The following is a 6,000-nucleotide window of genomic DNA, read 5'->3' on the forward strand; positions in this document are numbered from 1 at the left end:
GAATCTTGTTCTTGCAAGGCAAAGCCTCCGCTCACACTGCACAAGTGACCATGGCAAAACTGGTGGAGCTAGGCTTCCAGCTGGTTGACCACCCACCTTATTCACCGGATCTAGTTCCCTCTGACTATGATCTGTTTCCAAACCTGAAGAAACACCTCAAGGGTACCAAATTTCACACCATTTTCTGATGCCATGGCTGCTACGGATGACTGGTTTGAGGCACAACCAAAATCCTTGTTTTTGCAAGGCTTACGGAACTTGGAATACTGATGTAAGAGGTGTGTTGATATCAGTGGAGAGTATGTGGAATAAATGTAAAGTTTTATCTTCCTATCTTGTTTCTTTCTGGATAAAGCCAAAGACTTATCAGCAGCCCCTCATATAACAGCAACTCAGAGCTTATTATGATGCAAGCATATCATATTGGATGTACCTTTCAATATATACCCACCTGTAGTAATTTGCTGGATGGCCTCATAGTAGCTATGCAGAATATGGACCACCCCAACACCCTTCTGTCTCAAGTGGGTGCTAAGATGATGCTCTGTGCTTTATTCCATGTCTGCATAATTTTTTCATCTACAAGTATAATCCTCATTGTAAAGCATAGTCAGACCTTTCTCCATGTTCAACAAAAATAATAGTAAGCAGATGCCTGTGCACTCTATATTTCAGCAGGTCTATGCTCATTTTGATGCAAACTGAATCTTATCTCAGTGTTGAGGGGATAGTTTCCCACACCTTGCCCTGACAGCAGTTGAGCTTAGTGGCTCAGAGCTATCTAACCTGGGGGATTTCGAGGGAAAGAGGGGAGGGAAATGCCATATTTCACAGCATTCAACATCTGAGGTGGTTGATTTATCCTGCCTAATAGTAAGACCAGAAGTGGATGTTCCTGGAAACTATTATGCTTCTGAGGAAATGGCCATTCTATGTTATCTATTCCCAGTGCCAGGTATCCAGAAGTGTGATGGCTCTGTACATTAGGTTTTAGTTTATCTGCAACAGTAATCAAGTAATAGATTATTCCAGAATCAGATTCCACTCCTTCAACCCAGTACTTTCCAGATTGGATTATAATTCCTACCTATGTATAGATGGTATCCCTGTGGCTGTTAACTGTATTTATACCCTGCCTTTTCCCCACAGCTGGGACTCAGAGCAGCGTACATAGCCATCTTCACAGCAGTAAGTGTGGGCTTTCAAGATATTTCCTACTTATAGTGACACCTAAAGCAAACTTTTCATAGGGTTTTCTTGGTAAAAAATTCTTCATAGGGGCTTTACCATCACCTGCCTCTTATGCTAAGTGAGTTTGACTTGCCCAAGGTCATATAGTAGGTTTCTTTGGTTGAGTAAAGATTTGAACCCTAGAGTCCTAATCTAACAGTGCAAATATTATACCATGCTGGTGCTCTTTCAAGGAAACCTACACATTAAAATACAATTTTAAAATATTCAAAATATTCAAAAACGTAACAGTTAAAACATAGAAAAGAGCACTATTAAAATGGAAGTGAACTTTTGGTTTCTGATACATTGCCACATCAAACCATGTCAGAAACCAAAAGGACTTCAAAGGCAATCTCATGTAGATCGTGTTGCAGTAGTCTATTTGAGATGTAACAAGAGTGTGGACCATTGTGGCCAATTCTGACGTCCCAAGGTAGTTTTGCACCAAGTCAGCTTTCTACTAAAAAGCGAATGGGACAGGGGCAAATATCAAGGGTGTCCTGCTGATGGGCTTTATCACTAAAATGCTTTTCAACAGATCCAGAATGGCTCTTCATATGTCCTTAGGTTATGCTACCATCAGTGCTTTTTAGCATTTCTCTTTGACCTGCTTAAGCTTTCTACTTTACCACTTCTATTTCTTTTTCAGTTTTCTCTAGTTTTTATTATTTCATCTTGCTTCTATTGCTTTTTGTGCTTTTTATGATGAAACTCTTCCCAAAAAAGAATACATTGAGTCTTCTTATTCTGATTTTTGTTCTCTTGCTTTTCTCTATCTCCACATATCTTTGTCTCTTCCTGTTTGTACCAAAGTCATTCCAGCCAGCCATGCAAGACTTTTATCTTTGTGTTATTGTTGTCTCTGTAAAGTATTCATTGGTACATTCTATGAAGGACATTATACCAAAATAAATCAAATTCTTACATTTTTATCACTCAGCTCTTCGCAGATATATTGTATGGGAAAATAGATCAGATTTTTATAAATATGGTCTTAGGTGAAGCATGGTTTTTCATAAAAGGCAGATTTTCTAAATTGCTCACAAAAGATAAGCTGAGAAATGCAACTGAAGAAAGTTCTATTACATCTGTGTGTGTGTGTACATATAGTTGAGCCTTCCTACTGGAATAATAGAATTTAAGGCAGCAGTAATGCAAACTATAACAAGTTCTATTCATCTTGCCATACATGAAAGCATGATGAGAGGAAGACATACCCTTCCCCCTCTCTTAATATGATGGAGTACATAACACTAAGTTTAGGAGACATGGTAAAATATAACAAAGGAAGGAAGGAGCTGCCTAATATTATATAGAGGAAAATGGAACAGCCACCAAGAATTCAGAATTTTATCTAATTTTTGAACTGTGCATACATTAAACTGGAGATCTATAAACCCAGTAATGCCATCATAAATATACACCCTTGACCTGGGAGGACACCTCCTTAAAACTATCTTTATTTGAATCAATGTATAGAAGACCTAACAATATTTGAATATAATAATAATAATAATAATAATAATAATAATAATAATAATAAATGTTATTTATACCCCACCCTCTAATGAAACAGTTGTTTTCCCTACCTTCATTGCTCCATTAAATGAATCAGTGTCACTCAGTAGTACTCCGTTTTCTTTCCATATTCTTTCACTGCAGTTGCCTTCACACTGCAAAGATTTGGCCCTGGCTACCATCCCTTTCCCTGCTCATTGCTAGAAAAAAAAAACCCTCCTCTCTTTGAAATCCCTCCAGATCTGAGAAGTTCTGAGCATGCTCAGTCTGTCCAAACACTACGTGCTGCCGAAGGAAGGCACTGAGAGCAAAACATCCGGATCATTTCAAAGAATCCACTTCCACACCACCTTCAGAATCATTGGAAAAGAATGCTGCCCCCCACACTTAAAATACGCAAAGAATGCTGTACCCTACACTTGAACCTAATATGATGAACACAGTGAGTTACAGGATTTTAAGTATTCGACTCTGTGGAATTTAACTAATATGATGAAGTGGTAAGAAATAGCCTTATGTTTAAGCATTTTGTCTGCTTTGATTGAAATGTATAAATAATGAATATTTCATACCCCCTTTTAATGTTAGACTATTATACTATATAGGTAAAGGTAGTCCCCTGACATTAAGTCCAGTCATGTCTGACTCTGGGGTGTGGTGCTCATCTCCATTTCTAAGCCGAAGAGCCGGCGTTGTCCGTAGACACCTCCAAGGTCATGTGGCCGGCATGACTGCATGGAGCGCCATTACCTTCCCGCTGGAACGGTACCTATTGATCTACTCACATTTGCATGTTTTCGAACTGCTAGGTTGGCAGAAGTTAGGGCTGACAGCGGAAGCTTACGCCGCTCCCCGGAATCGAACCTGCGACCTTTCGATCAACAAGCTCAGCAGCTCAGTGCTTTAACCCACTGAGCCACCGGGGGCTCCTATTATACTATATAGCTGAGATCTTTATTGTGCATTCTTATAGCCTATGTAATAAAATAAAATGATTTTTTTTAGGAGCAGGTTGACAACTTTCAGAATCCCTGGAATTGGTGGACCAGAATCTCCCCGTGGCCATAGCTAATACGGCCAGAGGGAGATTCTGGTCCACCAATTTAACTTTTCCCAACTCTCTCTAGACCTCTGTGGTAAGCAACTTGATTCTTGTTCCCACTCTGAATTCTAAAGTAACATCATTGGAAGCAAGAATAAAGGATCAAAAATGGACAGATTTATGTTTCCACATTTAGTATGCTTTCCTCTGCCTGTGATCCCAGTAACAAGGACCATCTGCATGCATAAAATATTTCCACCTAGATGAAATTACACTTTGATTATTCTCCATGGAAATCTGGACTCTTTTTGAAATATAAATACAGCTGAACTATGGTGCCTTCCCTTTCAATCCAGTTCGTCTGCTGCCCTAATCTTCCATCAGCTGCTCTCACTTCTTTCAAACACATGTGCCATAAATCTGGGTCTGAAAGTTTCCGAGAGGGAACATGGCTGCTGCCTTCTTTATGCAGAACCTTGTTCATAAATTGATAATGATGCGGCTAGGAGCTATTTATAATTTCACTCCTGTGTCAGCTCTTTAAGAGTAAACAATTATTTCAGTGTGCAGTGTGCTGCAGATCAAATCTCTAGGGGCAACTCTGTCAGGTTCAGAGACAGTATGTTCCTGGAGATCAGCTGCTATGAGCATGTCCTGTGAATTGATCTTCCCAGACCATCTGGACGGCCACTCCAGGAAACAGGATGACCATTTGTTTTGATCCAGAAAACCTACTCTTGTAAGAGCCAGTCCCAGTTTCTGAAGGTTTCATATGACCCTCTGGTTTGGGTTTTTCTATGTTCTAGTCACTATTAACCCAATGTAAAGCAGATCTGGTAGAGGTTATTCAAAATGCTTGGGACCAGAAGTATTTTGAAACATCTATATTTGCATATTGCATAATGAGATATCTTGGACATAGGGCCTAAGTATGAACATGACATTTGTTTCATATCATATATTATGTACATAGCCTGAAGTTACTTTTATATAATATCTTAAATAATGCTGTGCATGAAACAACGTTTGTGCGCATTGAACCATCGCAAAGCAAAGGTGTTGCTATCTCAGTCACCCATGTGGACAATTCTGGAGTATTTTAGGTTTTGGAATTGAAAGAAGTGATATTCAGTTTGCAGAATCAGTGATATTCTAGTTATGATTAATTTATTTGCTCGTTTCAAAATAGAACTAATTTTAACTTTACTCTTTGGGTTTTTTCTCCAATAAGGCACTCTTCCATATTAAATTGTAACCAATATAAGGAAATATTTTTGAGTTATCTGGACAAGTAATCTGGACCTATATTGAAATACACATATACACATAAATGATAAGTCTGCTTGAGTACAAAAATACACCAGAATCATTCACCCTCACCGCTGTTCGGATGGCCAATTTCAATGGCACCAGAGTAGGCAGACAGGTGAAGATAGAAGCTGGGGTCTGTTGTTGCTGCAAGATGCTTTCAAATCTCTGTTCTCACGGAGAGGTAGAGTGGTGGCATTGAAATGTTTTTATGCAAATAATCATGTGTAGTTTTTACCTAAAATAAAGTTCCCTATACTTGAAAAATATGGGTTTTTAACCATTTTTGCAAACCTGTTTGGATATTCTTTCTATTTATACCATTGAAATATTATTCATGTCTGGCACTGATTATCTTCCAAAATCAACAACATTTGGTTGGTTATCTAGTATATCTTCCTTAGAGGTGCAAAACAAGTTATGTGAGGAATAGGGTCAGTCATATTCTAAGATGGGCTTAGTGCAGTATGTTTAAAATATATTTCATTAATAATGGATAATTGTATTTGTGGATAATCATGAATCCTTTTTAAACAGAGTTTATAATTCAGATTAATATATTTAAACTAGGTAGTAAATTGGCATGAAAGCTTTCCCTCATAATTTAATTGCTTAAAGGAGAAATGGAGGGAAGTGATTTCCTACATGTTTGGTTTTCAAATTACCTAAGTACCTCAATGAAATTCTCAAGATATTGACTTTGAGTCAGTCCAATGGATTTGTTAGAGTCATTCACTTCTGATTTTTAAGAGCAGGCCAGTGGATTCTTCCACATCTATGACTTTTCTTTCTCCCCATGAGCCCTGATCTGAAGCCTTAATGGACCTGTAAAAATCACAAATCATTAGGTTTGATGAAGAAATCCAAGATCTACATCTTGCAAGATTCAAGTCATGATT

Source organism: Anolis sagrei, chromosome 2 (genome assembly GCF_037176765.1).
Source record: "Anolis sagrei isolate rAnoSag1 chromosome 2, rAnoSag1.mat, whole genome shotgun sequence".
NCBI lineage: Eukaryota > Metazoa > Chordata > Lepidosauria > Squamata > Dactyloidae > Anolis > Anolis sagrei.